The sequence below is a fragment of the Hemicordylus capensis genome, chromosome 6 (genome assembly GCF_027244095.1).
Source record: "Hemicordylus capensis ecotype Gifberg chromosome 6, rHemCap1.1.pri, whole genome shotgun sequence".
NCBI classification, from domain to species: Eukaryota; Metazoa; Chordata; class Lepidosauria; order Squamata; family Cordylidae; genus Hemicordylus; species Hemicordylus capensis.
The window spans coordinates 91,576,529-91,599,059 of record NC_069662.1 but is presented as its reverse complement, the minus strand read 5'-3'; the positions used below and the strand labels follow the sequence as shown (position 1 = coordinate 91,599,059).

The window sequence follows — 22,531 nt, the reverse complement described above, 5'->3', positions numbered from 1 at the left end:
ACAGTTCTTATCGCTCTAGGTAGCTGGGAAACAGAATCTATCACGTACATAGCTGGTATGTCACATTTTTTGCAATCCTCCTGGCTTATGATGTGACTAGGAATTGTGCAAGAGCACAACCATGCTGCTGTACAACTCTAGTTCACATCAAAAGGGCTTTTGTAGGATAATACCACAACAGGGCCTGAAATCTACAGAATGTATATAGAAAGAACATGTTGGTTTTTAATGGATAAAGTATGAGTAGTAGTAACACAGGAAGACCTTGTGATAAAATGAGGCAATTTATTAAACAACCAAGAGCCATCCGTCTTTGATCCCCCAGTGCAATTTTGGTTTTGCATGGCCATATGGATTGAATGTGCTCAAAAGATATCATCATTTACAATGTATACAACAGAATAACTGAATGTCCTCAAATGTAATATCAGTTACAATGCAACTGTTTTGACTGCCAAAACCAAAAAAGTTAAAGCCAAATGACAATATGTGTAAAAAAGCCAATTTGCTGATTTTGGAGAGCCAGATGTGCAGATGTCAACAACCATGTTTCTGAAGCCAATGAAGATAACGTTGCTGACCAAGTCAAATGCGAGACTTTGCAGAAAGATTTGCCTACATGGCAAACAATACATCACAAACCTTTTTTAAAAAACAAAAAACCAACATGAGATTGTATGTAAATACCACTTTCTTGTGTAAAGTCCTAGTTATTTATACTTTAATAATAATAATAATAATAATAATAATTCAATTTCTATACCGCCCTTCCAAAAATGGCTCAGGGCGGTTTACACAGAGAAATAATAAAGAAATAAGATGGATCCCTGTCCCCAAAGGGCTCACATTCTAAAAAGAAACACACGATAGACACCAGCAACAGTCACTGGAGGTCCTGTGCTGGAGGTGGTTTGGGCCAGTTACTCTCCCCCTGCTAAATAAAGAGAACCACCACGGTAAAAGGTGCCTCTTTGCCCAGTTAGCAGGGGATAATGAATAAGAATGTAAAAATCTTTCAGTTACTATCAGACAAGCTTTAAATATGCAGAATGGATGTTACTTCAAGTTATTTAAAGAATATGCTATATTTTTATGAGATGCTTGTACCAAAATAAACTTTTGACTTTATCAACTCTATTAGAGGCATATATAAATGTAGACATGGTGGGCACAATGTGCTAAGTTCCAATCAGTCCATCAGTGATACGAACTTGATCTTTCTAAATGTCATTGTTTAAACTTTGTACAATTTCATACACATTTTCTAACTTGCATCCTTTGACAAAAATGTCTTCTTTGATTTTCTAGGATATCTTGCAGAATATCCTAGAAATAAAATGGAATTTGTAGAACTAAATTTGCTGAAGAGTGTTTGAGTCTGTGATCCACAAGCCCATTCAGTGTATACAACTGTATTTAAGTTGGTAAGTGTCATTGACCTTAATGGCACAAAGATCCTTATCCACAAGCCAGTTAAGTGAAGCACTTAGATATTATCAAAGTACTCTGAATTGTGAACAGAGTTGAAGATCAGTTTAAGAGCCACCGTGTAGCATTAAGTGATTTGTGGATTTTGCTATAATGGCTGTTTGGTTATTTGTTTTTCCAATGTAGAACAACATGGTAAAGGTAAAGTTGTGTCGTCGAGTCAGTGTCGACTCCTGGTGACCACAGAGCCATGTGGTTTTCTTTGGTAGAATACACAGTAAAGCATATTAATTCCTTCACAGATGAAAACATGGACATTATATTGCCCAGCATTCTGATTTATATTGAAGCCTGCAAATTGGTTTTGCTATCCAAGTAAATTCTGCTATTAAAATAGCATTAGGCAAAGAGTAATAAATGTATTTTATTGCATCAGATTTTACTTCAATAATACATGCTTTCTTATTTTCATCATCTATTGTCTTGTATTAGAAATATATTTGAATGTTCTTGTTGCTGTATATGAAGAATAATTTACTGTCATGGACCAATGTATGTTGTATGGAGATAATTTTCACATGAATCTTTAGTGGGGGGCGGAATCCTTATTTATGTATCATGCTGAATAAAATATCATCTTTATAAACCCAATAATTTTAATATATTTTTGTTTTGTTTTGCACAATATCAAGTCATTTTGGAATGCATTTGCCCCTGAAATATTTAGGAGTTGAAGATGTCCATTGCTTCACAGAAGACTAACCGGACACAGGACTTTGAAATCGAAAGCCTTGTGCAACTTTAAAAAATGCATTTCATCCAACCTTTTCATACAAGTTGCTCAAATCTTTTGCTCTAGATTACTTGATAATTGAAGGCTTGATTGTTGTATTTGGCATTGCAATGGAATTCCCAGCTGATCCATTAGTTCTGTTTAGCTAGTGGATGATGGTACTTTCTTATCTTTGCTTTCTTGTTAAGCCATTATCATTCGTTGTTAAACATGCCAGCATCTTACTGTTGCTCTTTCTTTCTTCACAGCTGCAGGATGAGGGCTTATCTACTCCATACTGGAAATGGAGGTTTCTATCTCGGTCTTTGTCTCAGAGTACTGGCATAAAAGATAATATTTATGTTCTTATAGTCCCATCAAAATGTGTATCTCTGATTATCTCTTGTGGAATTTATTAGCAAGATTAATCCAAATCTGATTTGTCTCCACAAAGGCAGCACATTTAATGCACATTCTATGTACTGTCTGAGAACAATGCCTGATGATATACAATCTTTAACCCAAATTATTCCAAGTACTGAAGAATTTTCCATTTAAAATAACGACAATTAACATTTTAACTAGGCCATAGTTCAAATGTAGAGTACATTAATTCTGCAGGGATGTTAGATATTTGGGGGGATATCATTTTATTTTTATTTTAGAGTTTTTTTAGTGTTGCAAATGGTTTTTAGTGGTTTTTTTTCATGTGTCTCAGGGTTGTGGGGTTGTTGTTGTTTTTAATTTATTTTGGTTGTTTTATTTCCAATCATTTTTGTTTTCCTATTCATTTCAGAGTAGTTTGTTTTGCTTAGAATAAGATAAGTGTGTCTTACATTAATTAATTTTTCTGGTGGCCATTTTTATGGCATTGGCCTATTTCTTTTTTAACCAACAATATCCTGCCACAATGCTGCATCACAGGAGAAATGTGGATTAAAAAGAACAGCTTCTGTGTAGGCCTGCCATATGAGAAAGAGCTCCTGTTCCTTTAAGAGATGCACAGAATATGGCATGACAGTTGGTCAGATTTTCTTTCCACTGCATGACAAGCTGCACCTACTGAAATTTCCTCTTCTGTGCATCTCTTTAAAAAACAGACGACCAGTCCGCTTTTCCATATGGCAGCCCGACTTCTGTAAGGAGGCAGGTACATGGGGGAGCTCTTGTCCGCAGCAACTAGTTAGGTAGGACACACATTTATTTATGTTTTTAACATGGCAAAAAATGGGGGCTTTAAAAATGGAACCACCTTTGTTGTCATTAATTTCAGGGTGCATTTGTTTCTGAATGAATGGAAAGGATATGAATGGGCCCCATTCATATCCATTTCCATTAATCCAAAAACAAATGCACATGCCTAGAATTCTGGCATGCTTTGAGTGGCATAGGCTCTCCAGATAACATGCTTTACATGAGGAAGGAACAAGATTTAGATAGAAGGATGGCAGTCTCAGACTAAAAACACATCTACCTTGTCCCTCAGCCCCAATTGTTGCTCTACAGTTAGCTTAGCATTCTTTAATGATTACAGAAAACCCCTCAGTAATTATTCCTACCAGCCGCTTGAGCAGATTACACTTTCCATTGTTTAAATAAATATAAAACTTATGGTATGAAATATGATTTTTTAAAAGGATTTTTATCTGCAGTGCTGATTTCCCTTGTGCTCTTTATTTTTTTTAAGTGTGGCCAAGAGATCACAGCAGAGCTATCTAGCAGCATTGAATTAGAGTTCTGTGTAAAAACAAGTGATTTAATTAGTTGTGGGATTGAAGCAAAACAAAGCTGAATGATTTGACCTGATGTCTTCTGGCAGCGTGTCTTGGCCACCAGATCTTCACATCTGCTCTGGGTGAGAGAATAAAAGATATGCAGAAAAATAAACATACTGAGAAGGTATCTCCAGACTCTCTACCAGTTATTAAATAACAGTGTATTTCCCAGGTGATTGTTATATTGTGGGAATCTGAAGAGATTTTGTAACAAGCTAGTAATCACTTGCAGACTGAACCTTTTTTGAAGGCTGGATGCTCTTCCTATTCAAATGCCTGCTCTCCGATTTTGAGCTCTCAGTCAAAAAAGGCAATGTTATGATAATTGAAAAACAAAGAAAAACATGAGGTGGTTATATGGACCATAAGATTATCTAATTTCAATGAAGTAAAGAAGTCAGTCTGGAAATAAATAACCTGGCTTCAAAGTGTTACCAAGCTGGCAGTTAATAAACTTTTCTGGTTGCTTCATAAATAGCTATCTGCAAGGTTTTAGCAGCAACAACAAATATTTATATACCGCTTTTCAACACATTATTATTTTTATTATTATTATTTACATTTATATCTCGCTCTGCCTCCAAGGAGCCCAGAGCGGTGTACTACATACTTGAGTTTCTCTTTCACAACAACCCTGTGAAGTAGGTTAGGCTGAGAGAGAAGTGACTGGCCCAGAGTCACCCAGCTAGTTTTATGGCTGAACGGGGATTTGAACTCGGGTCTCCCCGGCCCTGGTCCAGCACTCTAACCACTACACCATGCTGGCTCCATGTTTCCAGAGCACTTTACACAGAGAAATAACAAACAAATAAATAAGATGGATCCCTGTCCCCAAAGGGTGCTCTCTCTCTCTCTATATATATATACACACACACACATGCATACACATATACACATTAGACACCAGCTGGTGTCTAGTGTATGCACACACACACACTCTCTCTCTCTATATATAATATATAATATTATTATTTGATTTTTATACTGCCCTTCCAAAATAGAATAGCTCAGGGCGGTTTACAATTAAAGCAAAACCATTAAAATCAGTTAACAATTAAAACAAAAATTATAAAACAGTATAAAACAACAATTAATAACTAAAACATCATAAAACAGCAAATAAACAATCACAACAATTAAAAAAACCACCTGAAAACCAGGTTACAACATTATAACCAGTTATAACTATTTAAAAACCCTGGAAGGCCAGGCCAAACAGAGAGGTTTTAAGGGCTCTCCTGAAGGCCAATAAAGAATTCAAATTGCGGATTTCTGCAGGGAGTGCATTGCACAGCCCAGGAGCAGCTAAAGAGAAGTCCCACCACTGAGTTGCCCCCAGATGAACCGGTGGTAACTGGAGACATGTATATACACACACACACACACACGTCTAATGTATATGCTGGTTTCTAACTATATATACACATTAGTTACCACCAACAGTCACTGGAGGTACTGTGCTGGGGTGGATAGGGCCAGTTACTCTCCCGCTGCTCAATAAAGAGAACCACCACGTTAAAAAGGTGTCTCTTTGCCCAGTTAGCAGGGGTTAGCAGAGATCTAATACAATCCCATCTACTGTATGTGACCATAGGGGTACTGTTTTTACTCCAAATTTCTGACACTACAGTCACTCCTTATGCTCCCGGTACTTTTCTTTCCAGCAATATGAGCTACACTAGCTTCCAGTCCTTTTCTGAGAATAATTCAATATGCTCATCTTCAGCTTTAAATTATTTATCTTCATCCCCAGCTTACTTGGGTCCCAAGTAAGTACTTTAAGGATCATTGTTTCTCTCATGAACCTGCCTGAATATTAAGATCTTCCTTGGAGACCCTTTTCCTGGCCCCCCCACCTTTGGAGATGAAGTAAGGGGTGACTGGGGATAGGGTCTTTTCAGTGTGTGACCCCAGCTCTGGAAAAGAATGCTCTCCCCAGTAAAACTCATGTAGCACCAAGTTAGATATCTTTTTGGTGCCCAGTGAAGATGCCAGACTTCTTAGGTTTTCTGACTGCTTTGTTCTTAATCTCTGTTTTAATATTTAATATGTTGCAACAATGCTGATTTTCATATTTATTGTCTTGTGAATTTTTGTTGTTTTATTTGTTTCCTATGATTTAAAAACACCTTTGTAGTCTGCTGTGGGAGTTTATTGGGAGACTGAAGAAAGGGGTACTACTGTTGCAATAAAAATAATATACTCTGGGGCAGATTGACTAATTGTGGGAATAAATCCAGGACAAACCTCAGCTATTGACAAAGATGGTTTCTAATAGTTGTGATGAAGTATTTTTCAAAAAATACTGTTGCTTCTATACTTGGTCCAGAAATTAGTCAAAAGGCACATGATACAGTTTTTCTGCTTGGAGTGAAGTAAGCCTGACCATGTAAGCTTCCTGGATGGGAAACTTCCTGGGAACCGTATACAAGTTGCAATGAACCATTTGGAGGAAAAGTGGAATAATACACTTAACAAATATGGCATTACATGTTTGGGCAACATCATATTAGCAAGTATGTCCAGAAGTTTAATTAAACTGAATCAAGAGACAAGTATCCAACAATTAATAGTTAAAATGCCCACAGTATATTTCAAGCATACATAAAATCAATCGCTAGAGACATAAAGGCAATTAGCAGAGTTTTGTTTCCTGGTTATTAATTGGGGTGGAGACAACTGGGATTCATAAAAATCCTGAGCTATCAACTTTTCACAATTATATTATCATACAGGAGACTCTTTATAGTTGCCTTCCTATACCTATGATGTTGATAATGACAAAGAAGGAGGGTACTTTAATCAGGAGTAGCAAAGATCAGGAGTAGCAAAGATCTCGGTATTATAGGCAATTTGCAAACAGTAACTCTGCTGCCAAGTTCATATGTTACCTAAGGAATATTTGCTCCTCTTGTCCTGATTAAAGTAGCCAGGTACATAACAGGTACCCAGGTAAAGTAACCAAGTAATTATGTCTGTGGATGAAACAGAAGCAATCAATTCTACTAAAGCTATCACAAAAGGATAATGACATGTTATTAAAGGTTAGGTATGTGAAAATGAACCTGCAGAATATATGTATCCACTTAATGGACTCACAATAAATAAGTTTGAGGATGCATTATTGGGAAGAGAAAACTGTGCTGGGGAAAGATATAACTGAATTGTGGAAACTTTACTTAAATGAGGACAACTGAGAGCCGGTGTGCTATCGTGGTGGGAAAGCTGGTCTTCAGGAGACCTAGATTCAGATTCCCACTCATCTGTGAAGCTCATTGGTTGAACCTGAAGCAGTCACTATCTCTCAGCCTAACCAACCTCACAGGGTGGTTTTTGTGAGGTTAGAAGGTTATGCTGCTCTGAAGTCTTTGGAGAAAGGGCAGAATTAAACTCTAATCAATAAGTAAGTAAGTAAGTAAATAACATTTATTGGCAGAGAGTCATTCACCAGTAATGGAATCAGTACAATCCAAAATGAATCCTGGGCTTCTTGAAGTACAAAACAAACATGAGTTGGGATCTACATTGGACCTCTGCTGCTGTGTACCCTCCTGGCATCTAGAGTATGCAGGACATACTGCTGCCTTCATGTTTTCCATTGAAGTGAATGTAAGTCATGCACTTATATGAAAACAAGAAAAATGCTGCATTCAGGGAGAAAAATGAGCCCATTTCTCTTGAGTGACTGAGGCAGGGACATGTTGATGCCTATGTATGCATATATACTCCGTCAAGTATATATGGCCCGCCATGTATGCATACTTAAGAAGGTCATGGGTTCCGGGAAGTAAAGGTAGGGGTTAGGTTCAGTAATGTAAGCTTTAGGAGCTCAATCAGGCTTTACTGGAGAACAGACTTAAAACAGCCTGCCTGTTTTTACATGTGTTCTGATTGTGCATACTTATGAAGTCCAAATTCAGCAGGAGCAAATGTGTGGATGAATCATTCAGTAAATGTCAGCTGGTCATCAGATGAGTACTAAGTAGTAACTTATACACTCATCTGGCAATCTGTAGGTGTGTCAAAATGAGTGGAACATTCCAAGGGAGGGCCAAAAGGGAACTGTAATAAGGGAAACAACCAGTATGTCTAAAATAGAGTGGTCTACATCCTGTTCCTCCCTAATTATTTGCATATGCCTCCCTGCTAAATGGGATCTGATTGTTGATGGCCTTGTGCAGAGTTCAGGAGAGGATCTAGTACAATTTTATAAGCTCTTCCACTGTCCTTTCTTTGTGCCACTCAGTTGGCTGGACAAAACTTGGAAAGGGGAAGGAGGTGTGAAGGAAGAAGAACATTGGGTTGAGCTGCTGGATCCATTTTTGCCAGTCTTGCAGAGCTGTGGGTGTCCACAGAAAGTTCTTTTCCAGAGGCAACAGCTGGTACCCAGATTTTACCAGAGCGTCTCCAAAAACTCCCACCACTTTGTGACATGTTCCTTTTGCAGGGAACAGGCCATGTTTTGAAGATAATTACAGCTTCAGGCACACATTTAATTCAATAAAAGGGCCTCTATTAATTCTCTATTAAGGCCATTTGGGATTTGATCTGTTGCAGTTTCATCCCTTCCTCAGCCTTTTCTCAAGCTGCATTCACACAGTCATGGCAATCCTGGCTGAAGAGTTAACCATGATCATGGAGCCTTGCAACTCTGTAAAAACCCAGAATCTCTTGGCAATCCTAGACAAACTGCTGTGGTTAAACTGCATTTAACCAGGATTGATAACTAGGATCTGATCCTGGTTTGAACAGGATTGGCCAGAAATATTGGGTCCTCACAATCAGCTCTGCAGGGCTCAGCTATCCATAACGTGATTGTGTGGACCCAACCTACATTTATTTCTTCCTTTTTACCTGGCTCCCATTAGCTATTGCCCAACTAATTGTTTGTTTTTCCTCCCCTCCTGCCCTCTTCCATCCTTCTCTCTTCCCCATTCTCTCCAGTGCTTATCCGCATTAATGAATCTAAATTTGTTAATATATAGATAGCACTATAAATGTAAATGAAATTTTCCAGTGTAACAAGCAAAAAAGAGAGATCCCTGTTCCTAGTAGTTCTCAGTTAAGAGAACTGTATTATCCCCAGACCCTTGACATTTACACATTAAACGGTTAAAGATCATACACCACATACCAACATAAACAGTCATACATGCAAACTACATCCAAAAGGACTGGCACACACACACACACATGAATGGAGACAGAGAGAGGGAGGGAAGGAAGGAGAGAGATCAGCACATGATATTGTGATCATCATGAGGTGTCTGACATGCATGGGCAAAGCAGTCTGCAGGCATGCTTCCAACTCATGATACTTTATGCCCCTTCTCCCAACTTGTATTGCTCCCAATTTTACATGATCCTTTCTCAAACAAGTGGAAAAAGCATGATGGTGTTGTAGTAGAAGAGTCTATAGATGGAAGGTGGAAAGAGGGAAGACCATGAATGCATGCACCCCATAGAAACTTAGTTGTGGAAAGGATCTCTGCATGAAAAGGATCATTGCATTATCCTTACAATGAGAAAGGATCTGGAATACTTTCCTCTGCTGTTTGAATTTCTAGAGTACTTTTCTTCTCTTTTATGCTAGGGAGTAGGGGTGTGCACGGTCTGGTGCACCCCCGGTCTGGCATGGGGGGGGACAGTTGCTTTAAGTGGGGGGTGGTAGTACTTCCCCCCCCCGCCGCCGCTCTTCCCCCTCCGGCGCTGCTCAGTTGAAAAATCTTCTTGGGGCGGCAGAGGTCCTCTCTGCCGCCCCTGCCCCCGTCGTCGTTTGGAAAGCCTAGAACAGAGACAAGCGCTAGCGGCGCGCATGCGCCCTGCATGGTGCGCGCGCTCATCTCTGACGCTGCCGTGCGCGTGCCGTGACATATGCGGCGTGCGCGCCATGATGTATGCGGCGCGCGCGGCAGCGTCAGAGACGAGCGTGCGTGCCGCGCAGGGCGCATGCGCGCTGCTAGCGCTTGTCTCTGTTCTAGGCTTTCCAAACAACGACGGGGGCAGGGGCGGCAGAGAGGACCTCTGCCTCCCCAAGAAGATTTTTCAACTGACCAGCGCTGGAGGGGGAAGAGCGGCGGGGGGGGGAGTACTACCACCCCACCCCACCCCGCTTAAAGGAACAGTCCCCCACCCAGCCGGACCGCCAGACCTCCGGACCGGTCCGGCGGTCTTTTGAATTGTGCCGGACCGAACCGTGCACACTCCTACTAGGGAGTCCAGAGAAAGTCCAGCTGCCACCATACTGCATCAATTCTAAATAGGTTTGTTTTTCCACATGGAGTGTGTTTAAATGAAATATACAGGTTGAGTATCCCTTATCCGGACATCCTAAATCCGGAATGCTCCAAAATCCAGACACCACGCCGTAACAAAAACAGAAAACAAAATGCCTCAGCTCACTTGCTCACAGATTCCCAATTTGGCTGCTTTTAAACATGTAGTCAAAACTTACTTATTTCAGAAGGCTGTTAGTGACAGGGGTTTTGTCTGTAATTCTCTCTAGTTGTGGCTCTGTTTTTATTGTGAAGCTTTTTAATGTTTTTGATGTTCTCACTTTGGTGTTAGAGGGAAAAGGGAAAGCTCCCCTCCTCCACTCCCTGCTCACTCTGGCGCCTGCTCTGTTGGCGTCTGTTTTAGCGTTCTGGATCCCATGCCCAAGATATCTCATTATGCAAATATTCCAAAATCTGGAAAAATCTGAAATCCGGAACACTTCTGGTCCCAAGCAGTCCGGATAAGGGATACTCAACCTGTATCAAGAAATATTCATGTTATCAAAATATACGATGCATGGCAATTTCTGCAAGCATAGGCAAAAATGAGCCGTCCATTAGACACCACTAGACTTCTCCATTCTTGTTCTAAGGTTGAACACCACTAGAGAAGAACAAAACAGGTGACTGAATTCATTCTCTCTTCTTGCTCTGCAACTTCCCTGGCTAAAATCTCCCTAATCTATATCAATTCAAGGAATCCTCAGTGTCTGCCTGATTGCTTCCCTGGTCCTTGCTTACTGTCCAAATTTTGCCTTCTTCATTGATGCTATCCACTCTCTTCTTTCCCATTCTTTCCCCTCACTTCCAGCTCTCCTTCTTCCTACACCTTCCTACTGCTGTTGCCTTTGTCTAGTTCCTCCACACCACCAACTTTCAGCCCAACCTACCTCGCAAGGTTGCTGTGAGGCTAAATGGAGGGAGAGGAACTGTGCACCTTAGAACATGAGCAGTATTAAAACGTAATGGATTTAAAATGAGACAAATACACTGGCTTCCTGTCTGCTCACAGATCCAGTACAAACCGCCTATCTTTACCTTCAAAGTTCTTTGCAACCTTTCTCCTCCTCCCGCATCTCTTCTCTCTTGATGTATCTTCATCCGTGACCTTCTCTACTCCCTTAATCATCCAAAGGTCTTCTGCTCTCTCAAATTATCCCATCTTTCATCATGCCGCCTCATGCCTAGAGCACCTGCATGATGCCATGATGCCTCTCTTAACTCCTTCAAAACCTCACTTTTATGTAAAGTCTTTGGTGCATCCCTTAGACTTCCATATAACACTTTAAGTAAGCCTAAGTATATATAACTCAAATATATGCATATACTCCACCTACTGACCCATTCGTCTTCCTTTCATCTTCCAAGGTCGAATTTTAGAGTAAGCAAAAATTTTAGATGTAACCCCCTCAAGAGTGACATGTCCTATTATATTTAGTAAACATCATGCTCATTGATGACAGGGGAATAGCATGGTTGGAGTGGGCCCTGGGACAAATGTGAAGATGTGCCCTCCTTCTTCAGTGAGGTGTGAGGGGAAAAGCAAGCTGTTACCCAGCTGGTGGGCCCCCCTCACTCAGCGGCCCAGGAACATTTGACTCCCTCTTGTTCGATTGTAGCTACACCCCTGATTGATGACACTATGTAAATAATGTCAGTGAGAAGGTTTCTAGCTTTGAGTTCTTCCACACACTGATATATTCCACCTTCAGCACATATTACTACGAAAAATAAAACAGGAAAGCCACACTATGAAGAAGGATGTCATATAATATTCTTAACACCATCTGCTGGCAATCTGTGGCAATTAGACAATAGTGGCAATTAGACAATAGTCCTTTTTTCAAGTTAGAATAAAAAGAGTTTGAAAAACAGGTGGTTATTTTGTGGATTGTCACTGATTATTAGAGCAGATTATTTATTATTATTATTATTATTATTATTATTATTATTATTATTATTATTAATTCAATTTCTATATCGCCCTTCCAAAAATGGCTCAGGGTGGTTTACACAGAAAAATAATGAATAAATAAGATGGATCCCTGTCCCCAAAGGGCTCACAATCTAAAAAGAAACATAAGATAGACACCAGCAACAGTCACTGGAGGTACTGTGCTGGGGGTGGATAGGGCCAGTGCCCTATCCATCTGAGATGGTGCTCAGAATATGAAGCGACTTCCTTCTTTATAGTATGGGTTCCCCATTTTATTTTTTGAAGTAATTTGCATGAAATTGGAAAATATAGGCATCTAGGAGAGCCCCCCAACTCCTCCCTGACGTGCTATTTTTCTGTGTATAGTAAATTTTTTGTTGAGGCATGTTCAACGAGTATCTGACCCACTCAGCTAGAACCTGCAATCTGAAATGGTACTGTCTGATAACATTTTACAACCTCATCCATATAAATCAGGCAAGTAAACATTCTCAGTGGATGCTTCAGTTATCATGTGCTAACTGTAAATGTGGACCCAATGAAGCTATTCTCACAAGCGAGCAAAACTGGGCTAAGGGAGCCCAGCCTGGTTTTGCTTACTCATGAGCACCAACGAGCTTGAGGGCAAGCCCAGTGGCTCCACAGCAGCAAGACCACCTATGTAGCCACCCTCTCCATTAGCCTCGTGATTCTGGTTGTGTGTTCACCGCAGCTGCTTGCAGCCACGGCAGGCACACTCTGGGGGAGGCAGCGTGGAGGGAGATCCCAGAAATGCACCGCGCACTCATGCTTCTCTGCACGCAGCCCCCTATGCTGCCGGGCGAGCCGCAGCTGGGTGTGGGAGCATCAGAAACAAGCCGCCGCTCATTTGGGCGGGCGATCCATCCTCCCAGAGACTGAAGGAGGATCGTCTGTGGGGAGGTAAGTGCTTCCTCCCTGCAAAAGAGGGTAGCCCTTTCCACTTGATCGTGGGAAGAGCTTCAATGTGGTGTAGTGGTTAAAGCATTGAATTAGGACCAGGGTTCAAAACTCCACACAGCCATGAAGTTCACTGGGAGATTTTGGGCCAGCCACAATCTCTCAGCCTAACCCACCTCAAAGGATTGTTCTGAGAATAAAATGAGTACACTGCCCTGAGCTCCTTGGAGGAAGGACAGGACAAAAAGGTAAATAATAATGTAGCTTGCTTCTAGTCCTATAAATTGTCACATTGCATTTATTTGGCTTTATTAGATCCATGTCTTAGCCTTGTCATAAGTGAAATAGTATTGGGCACGTGGAGACTGGTTTTTCTTTCTCACTGAGTGACTACAGCCATCTGTTATCACCACATTCAATTTTACTTTCGTGACTTTGTAATATTTCTATTAATAAATGGATTGTATTGAGATATAAATCTAACTCCTGTGTTATGTCAACAGGATGTGAATTTTTGTGCTTTGCAACTGTCTGTAGGCTCCAGCCACATGTGGAGCAGAACCCCCTCCTCACATCTGCGGAAGCATGTGAGCATTTGGTCCACCATGTGACTGGAGCTCTTAGGCATCAGAACTAGAGTCGGCAGCCAGTCTTGAACTGATGACCTGAGAGGTGTCAGGTGAGAGAGGGCACTGCAAGGACGGCAGCCAAGGAAGCCTCCTTGCACCAATAGACAGGAGAACAACTCAGATGATACATCCTGTCTCCTATTACAGTTTCCAGATGAGGTTTGCTATCTGGTCTGAGCAAATAAGAAACACAGTCTTGATGGCTACAGTACATATCACCTTCATTTCCCCCCACGATCTGCCTTGCCCTGCATAGAATCAGGTCTGACACCAGTTCCTCTTGAAGTTGGAACTACCACATGATGCAACATTTTCAAGCTGTTCTGACATGGTAAGTGGTTGTCAGTTTTCACCCCAAAAGTCTCAAGGATAGAGAGAGATAATGCAAGTATTTAATACATAATCCTTACTATTGATTTAGCAAGCACCTAAAGTACTCGGCACTGTCCAATCAATAAAGAACAGTATTAGGGTGTTTATAGTGTTGAAGTTATTTTTATGTTGCTGTAAATTATTAAGAGTTTGGAAGGACACATTTCAGATCTTCTTAGTTCTGTGTATTATGATGTGTGACCTTTTAAAAATTGACTGTGAGGCTTTTTGAAGCAGTGTTATAAACATCTGGCCTAAATTGTGTGTGTGTGTGTATGCATGCAAGGAATTAAGAAAGGATGATCTTAATGAAGCAACTGATCTAGTACCAGACAAATAATGTTCTTAAGAGCACTATTTTAAAAATGAGACCGGAAGGATCAAGGTAATGGCTCAGCCTATGCTAAGTACCTCCTGCAAGGTGCTGAGTGCTTTAATTTTTCAAGTGAAATCAGAAAGGTTGATGATACTTTCAAGCCCTACATGTGGCCTTCAGCGCTCTGGAAAATTGTAATGGCATTTTGGACACAGGAAAGTTGATCAGTTTGAAATTATCTCTCCCTACCCCTGCACACCATGATCTCATTGCTTCTGTCCTGATCTGCTATTGGTACACCTGTCATTTGGCATTTTTTATTTTCTTTTCATGGGCTCTTCTGTATAGTATGCCCAAGGCCAGACATGGAGAATATCTGGCTGGGTCCTATTTCTGTATTCCTAGTTATTGTCCTATTCTTGCTCTCTCTCAGGTCATTCCATTTCACATGTCATCTCCCTCCTGTTCCTTGCTCCCCCTCCCAGTCATAAAATAACTGATTGAAGGGGCATCAGCAAGGAACCCAAACCATAGGAAAGGTAGTGAAAGACAATGGCTGGCAGCCTGGTACCTTTCACAAGCCTTACATTTTGTGGGATGGACAGAGCTAGTCTAAAAGCTGGTTTGTCTACAAATTCATATTTTCGAAGACACTACAAATATTTGGATAATTTGTGGATTAATGGTACTCCACTTTACGTTTACATTTGGATGAGTGTTAAGGCTGCTTCATACATTTCTCATTTTCTTTCTGAGAGGACTTCCATATAGGAATTACCTTGAAAACCACAAGTCATCTATAATATATGACAATCCTACAAGTGGATTTTTCATTGTGTGTACCCAAAGTGAGAACCTATGTGTAGGATTATTGACGGTGTTTGTAGGATCCCCAAGTTAACAATTTAATTAATTTAGTTAATTCCAACATGCAGATAGGAAATGTGAAATATGTGAACCCCAAATGGGGAAAATGGTCTTTTCAGGAGACATGTCTGAGGGCTGGATAAAGGGGTTTCCACTGTAACTTTCTGCTACAAACCAAATAAGGGATTTTAAATTAAGAGCTCCTGGAAGAAATGATTAGGTAGGAACTAGGTGACTTCAGTTCTATTAAATACTTTTATTGGTTCCACTAAGTCAAACCTTCAAAAGGCCTGCTAATTTTGTATGCCTAAGGATTTATTCATGCAACCACATCGACAAAGCAATGCTACCACAAGATGACTTTTAAAAAAATGTTTTGGCTAGTCTTGTCAATGCTCTGATTCATACTGAGATCTCATGCTTGGCCCATTACTTTCATCTTCAGCCATGCAGTCTGGTGGGAGACCAGTGGGGTCTTGCTAGGCTCACGTGGGTTATCCAATCTCTCTTTAAAGAAGCCCCCTGCATATCTGCCTTGGCACTATTCACCTTTGTTAAGGCCAGAAAGAGAATGCTCTCTTGCTTCTGGTATAGCATGTTCAAAGATATGTTGGCTCTTGGCTTGGAGAGGTGTCTTGTAGTTGAGATCATGACATGATGCAGGCTCCTAGGGTTTTCCAATGTAAATTCATGGTGCAAGGTATTAACTTGTACTGCTTTCTCCCTTTGCACATGAAATACGGAGACAGGGTTGGCCTAGGTGGCAGGCAATCAAGCTGACAGACCTTAAAGCCAACAACATCAAGGGCTGCCAAATCATCCTGCTCCCCAGATTCTGGGTGGTGGTGCTGGAAGTCTGGTGGGGAAGAGCCAAAATTATTTTCCACCACCGAGTGCCAGAATGTCTATGGCCAGTCCTGAGCTAAGAGCAGCCAGAAGAACCGTGCTGAATGTGTCGAGCACAGTTTGCCCTTTCACAACAGAGGTAGGTCATTTCTGTCTCTTTCCCACAGACAGAAGTGTTCTATGCATATCAGACTTCAGGTTTGAAACTGGTATACAATAGTCTCAATTCAGCTCAAGCTTCATAAAAATCAAAGTATTACAACAATTTTAAAAATTGCACAGGAGGAGGCCACCACCCCAAAGGCAACAAGAAACAACAATTCCTATGGATGTTAGACATTTAATTTAAAAATCCAAAATGTTTATGATGCATTCATTAGGGGGTGAAAGTTTCATCAAAGTGATCATAGCAAAATGCAGATAACTCAAATATTTTCTCTCACTCTAGCCAAAGTTTTTCACATGATATTCAGAATTCCCTGCATTTCTAAATGGTTACATTCATTAGTGTCCCTTCTCATCTAAGCCTTGGTCAAACTGTATTGAGAGTATTTGGATCCTTTCATTAAACTTTGGACCTCCACAGGAATCTGGATGTCCTGTCACTCTGGCCTGCCACTTAAACAAACTCAGCAGGGTATGGTAAGTTTGCCACCTGAAGAACTCCAAAATAAAGAACACAGTGAGGTCGTTCACATGACTGGGTGGGTGGGTAGGACAGCGGGCATATGGGAAGGCTGCTTAAACTCACTTTACCCCAGATGAGTGATTTTGTGCTCCTGGGAGATCGGAGACTGGACTCCTAGACAAGCAGCACTGTGTGGTGCAGTGTGCAGTTTTGGAGGTCAGGATGCATCCAGAAATCCCATAATGCACTGGGGGATTCCCCCGAGAGATGGGCACTCTAGGCTCCTGTCTCTGTGTGCAGCCAGGCTGGAAGCAGCCTATGCTTGCACATGAGCAGGTAGCTGGGGCTAACAGCTGGGTTAAAAAGCCAGGCTAGGTGGCACTGCCCCACTGGGATCAGGCCCAATCTTGGCGGTTCTCACACACAGCTTAACCCAACTTGGGCATCCCTAGCTTGGATTAGGCTGCACATAAGAACAGCCCTGCCGGATCAGGCCCAAGGCCCATCTAGTCCAGCATCCTGTTTCACACAGTGGCCCACCAGATACCGCTGGAAGCCTACAGGCAGGAATTGAGGGCATGCCCTCTCTCCTGCTGTTACTCCCCTGCAACCGGTCTCAGACGCATCCTGCCTTTGAGGCTGGAGGTGGCCTATAGCCTTCCACATGAGAACAGCCTCACTGTAAAACCTTAATAAAATGGCATTATGTGTGGCTGTCGGAACATGAACAATAATTTATTAGTAGTGTAATGTATTAATGTATTAAATTTATCCAATATATTTATATACTGCTTTTCTAAGCAATTTATTCTAGAATTCATGGGTAGCATTCAGACTAAGTTGGCCATAACGAAGTTCCATTAAAATCTATGGGCTTTAAAGTACTAAAGATAGCTCTCAGTGATTTCAATGGTGCTTCTTATGAGTAAATTGTCTGAATGCAATCCCATAATAATAGCAATTTTGAAAAGCAGCATTATAACAAAACAACATAGCTGATAACAATACAATCTCAACCCATTAAAAACAGATAGCAGGTTAAATTAAAGTTGTATTTTGCCCTTCGAGTGCATCTCTTCCTCTCCATGAGTATTTTTGGTTACTCTTTGTAGTATTTTTGGTTACTATGTATTTGTACAATTTTGGTATTGTCAGCTGCCTTGAATAGCTTGCTAGAAAGGTGGGGTACAAGTTTTAATGAATAAATAAAACAAGGAAGCTTGTTGCAACCACCCAGGCTCAGCAATATACACATATTATTAGCACAGAAGAAATACTAGTGTTCTTCACATTTTTCATATAAAGTGAGAGTAGCTTTGTCACCAGAGAAAGCCCCTCAAACTACTTTCATTCTTTCATTTAACTGGTACAACAAGAGATGATAAAAAGAGATACCTTAGTGGCTTCTGATGAACCTTCATTAATTAGGAACTTGGATCTGGCTTGATTTTGGCCACTCATTAGAATGTTAGAAACGACCTTCTCCAGCTGCATGCTGTTTCACCTCACACACCCCACCATGCAAAACTAAAATGTCTGTGTTGCATATATTGCAATGAGCTTTCAAAGCATTATCATGCATTTTAGACAACTAATAGATTTCCTTTTCCCATTCTTCAGAATATTTTTGCATTCGCTTTTTTGCTGGAGGTTACGTGGAAGACAGATGATAGACAGGCTGTTCAACTCTAGAGAGAGACTTTTGCAGAAGGGGCCACAGCCACACCTTCACTGGCCTGGCTGCTCCCTGCTCCACGAGGCTCAGCCTCTTCCCATCACCTTCAGGGGCAGAGGTGAACTTTTGGCTCCAAAAACAAGCTTCATTATAGGAAGTGTAGTACCAGAGTGCAATCTGCTATTCAGGCCGCAGGGCTGAAGAAGACTGCTTTCTAGAGGCCTGCAACATGAACCCACCCTCTTTATTCACGGCAGTCAGTGACTGGCCTACCTCAAGAGTGCTGAAAATATAGAACAAACTGTGTTCTTTCATAATGTGGAAAAGAACAGGTACATGTTAATGCTAAATAAAGAACTGTTCTTTGAAAGAAAAAATGGGTGGCAAACCTAGATGGGTACAGGGCCTTTTGGGGTAAGTGTTGCTGCTGCTGCTGTTGTGGAATTTTCTCCCTGGGGAGATTCACCAAGTCCCTACTTTTGCTGCCTTTAAACAAGCTCTAATAACATTTTCATTTCACAAGGCTGTTAATAGCTGGTTTTAACTATGAATGCTATGCTATGATGTTTTAGTCTGTTTCTGCTTTATTACAGTTTTATAGTTTGTTGGACTGGTATTTTTATGGATGGCTTTATTGTTTGCCACTTTGGGAAAAGGTACTTTTGAAATATGGGATACACACACCCACAACACACACACACACACACACACACTTGGATTAAGTGATCGAAATTTCTCTTTTCCAAATATACAGCACAGTACAGTACAGAATCTAATACTGAATATTAAGTATTTGCTCCAGCTGCTAAATGGAAGTTTCCTGTGCAGAGGTAGTGTGCCTCTGAATGCTGTATACTGAGGGCAGACAACAGAAGAATGCCCCATGTCCTGCTGGAGAGCATCTGACAGCATCTCTCTGGCCGCTCCTGGAATCAAAATGCTGGGCTGGACTGATGGACCTTGGCCTGACCTAGCAAACCAGTTCTTATGTCCCAGTGGCAGCCTTCCACACTCCTAGTTGGGCTCTATAATGCAGAAGCAGAAGGCTTCAAAACTGGCACCCTGTGCAGTTTCCTTAGGCATTCAGTACTCCATTTGGAAAGCCAGCCATGTGAACATCGCTGCCTGTGCCAGTCACCGTCACCCATGTGGCAAGGGCCAGGATGGGCTGACGTATCCTTCGGGTCATAGAAGTGATATTTCCAGTCCTCACAGTAGGAGCCATCTAGAAGGGCCATAAGCGAATGTTGTCCTTGGTGCTTTTTAGAGTTAGTATCAGGAAAGAAAAGAGAATATTTACTTTGAAATATGCAAGTCACAGCCAGCCACACAACTGGGGGAGTGGGGGAAGAATCACTTTACAACTGTTCTAACTTTGTATCTGGAAACCAATGGCAGAGATATAATCTCTGTGATGCAGTCTTTATTTGATTTCTTGTCCAAGTTTGCATGCATGATAAAAATAAATGTATCCAGTATTCAAAGAAACAGAGTCTGGAAAATAAATCACGACAACAATTTTGCTCATCTAGGAAGAACCCATTAACACATTTAGAATACATTGAGCCAAATATATAACCGTAGCTGGGACTGGTTTTAAAAATGACTCCCACAGTCTATTCTGTTGTGTGGCTGATGGTCCCCAGCACTGCCATCTGTAGGTAGTTTCTGTAAACAACAACTTTTCTTATGCTGCTGTCTGTACCTGAGGATCTTTGTGCGTGCTGCTTATTTTTGTTTTACCTCATTTTGGTTATTGATAAAAGGAGGCTTCACACGTTATTTCATTCAGGTAAAACTGTTGTACCTGAGAAAAACCTGAAGTAACGAAGCACTATAAAGGTTACAAAGGAAAGGTGTGAGAAAGATGGAAATTATATGTGGCCTCAGTAGATGAAAAAATTAGTCATACACAGAGAACAAATATTAATGAGTTCAATACAACCACTTTGCTTAACCCTGAGTGGTGTGAAAGACATAATAAAAAGATATATGTGAATAATAGTGTGGTTATATAGGATTAGTAATACTAGAGGTCATCCTATGTTGTGCAGTCCTCCTGTGGATTTATAACTCTGAGGGAGGTTATAAGAGTTAGGAGCTTGTTTGTGTTTCTCCTTACAGGAATTCTAAAAGAAGAATGTTTTTACTTTTAGTAAATTGCAAAAAGGACAAAACATATAACCAGATTGGTCACTTTGGCTCCAATCTATTGCAATTAAAAAAACTGATTCCATTCAGGATAAAAATTACCCTCTTTCCTTCTGGCAGTTTCTTAAAGTACTTAAGTTAACTTCCATAGTACTGTATGTTAAGCCAAGTCAAAATAGATGGTAAATTAGCTTTATTTTCTAATACCTCGCTAAGAAGGATCTCTATAAGTTAACCACTAATCCATAGTGTGGCATTTGTAGAAAATCCCTTGGATAATCTAAGAAAATTACAAGGGAATTAATTGTCAATACTGTAGGATTTTGATGATATTTGTAGTTCCTTCCGGCTACAGCATAATATCTGCGCACTAAACATGAATAAATATTGGCTCCATTGTGCTGGCATTTCTAAAATCTATCTGGACTGAAGTGATCAGATTCTTCCCATTTTGGTGGCGTAGACTACCACTGATAGAAAATTCTGTTAAAAATCTTTCAGATTCACACCAATTGAGCACCTTATGCCTTGATGACAAATAGATTTCCACTGAGGTAGTGTAATTTGGTAACATAAAAAAGATTTATACTCTATTGTGCTCCATAAAATAAAACAAAACTTTCAACAAATCATTTTAAAGAATGTTCTTTAAATCAAGTTGCCTGAAGTGTCACATCTCCATAATGCTGTGCTGTGGGGCTGCTGCACCTTTCAAAGACAGCATTTGGGCTGCACAAAATGGGTGGTTGCAGAAGCAGCGCTTCTGTAGGTTTTCCTGTTTGGGACAAAGGGGCCATTTGTGCAAGTGCTCTTTGTGCAAGCTTGCTAAGATGGGTCTTTTGCACAGCCCCAGTGCCGCCTTCAAAGAGCACAGCCGCCCCGCAACACAGTGTTATAGAATGCTGCTGCGATGGATGTGTCAGCCATTGTTAAAAGGGAAGCAATGCAAGTCCTAGCTCTTGTAGCATGAATTGGAAAAAAGATTCCTATGTCTCCATTTACCAAAGATAGTTTCTGTTTCTTTGTACCTGTCCTGACAAACCGCTATCCTTATTTTGCCTTTTAGGGAGATCGAGGCTGTCCTTTTAAAAATGTGAGTATGTTCACAAGTGTCCATAACTGCTTATCCAGTAACAGGAGTTAAATGCTGCATAGTGTTTGAGTTACTGCTATTGTACAGTAAGCACAATCAAATCCATTATGAGATTAAGGGTGCATGCTTCTTTAGAAGAAAGCCCCACTGAACTGAGTGAAACTTAGTTCTTCAAGGTGAAAAACCTTATTACACATTTTTGCCTTTTTTTAAAAAAAGGGAAATGGTCATGGTCAGTTTACTAACACTAACACATCCTGCTTCAGCTGCCAGTGAGGGGTAGGCTACTGCAGAGTAAATGAATACAAAGCTAAGCAGGCAGTGAAGAGCTTTCAACAACGTACAATGGGGATGTGCAAGCAGGAATCCTTGTGTGAAAACAGGACTGTGGCACAAGTAGACAAGGGTGTCCCTGTTTTAATCAGTGAAATATAGGGTGGCGTGAAATGATTTTCCAGATTTTGTTTGGCTGTTATTGCTATTTGTTGCAATTCCTCATGGAATAACATAGGTGAGCTAGATGATGTTTGTTAGTATAAAATTTCAAAGGGTGATTTTATGAAAAGGTATTTTTGTGTCAAAATATTGAACTCTGTAACTTAAAAAAACACCTATTAAATGCTATTTAGTGGGATTCCTTAAAAAAAGATTGCTCTTGAGTCCATGAGGGTTTTGGCACACAAAAATACCCAGTCCCTACTGTAACTAAGCTTGAGTGAGTGTTAATGTAAATAAGCCTAAATCTAGGCTATATGTGAAATAATCACATAATCTGCCTTGATTTTTCTCCCCTTCCCCGGTAATCTCCCTTCTGTCTGTTTCTAGAACGTAAACCCTTTGGGGCAATGCC

The 22,531-nt window shown here is 40.7% G+C and overlaps 1 protein-coding gene across 1 annotated transcript in view; it reads left to right on the top strand.

The window, feature by feature from the left end:
• The first annotated feature begins 3,283 nt into the window (after positions 1–3,283).
• BMPER (BMP binding endothelial regulator) overlaps positions 3,284–22,531 on the top strand; it is a 297,532-nt gene continuing 278,284 nt past the window's right edge. Inside the window, exons 1-2 of the mRNA XM_053264967.1 lie at positions 3,284–3,387; positions 21,655–21,681. The gene's annotated coding sequence lies outside the window, so the exon portion shown is untranslated. The remainder of the gene's footprint in view (positions 3,388–21,654; positions 21,682–22,531) is intronic.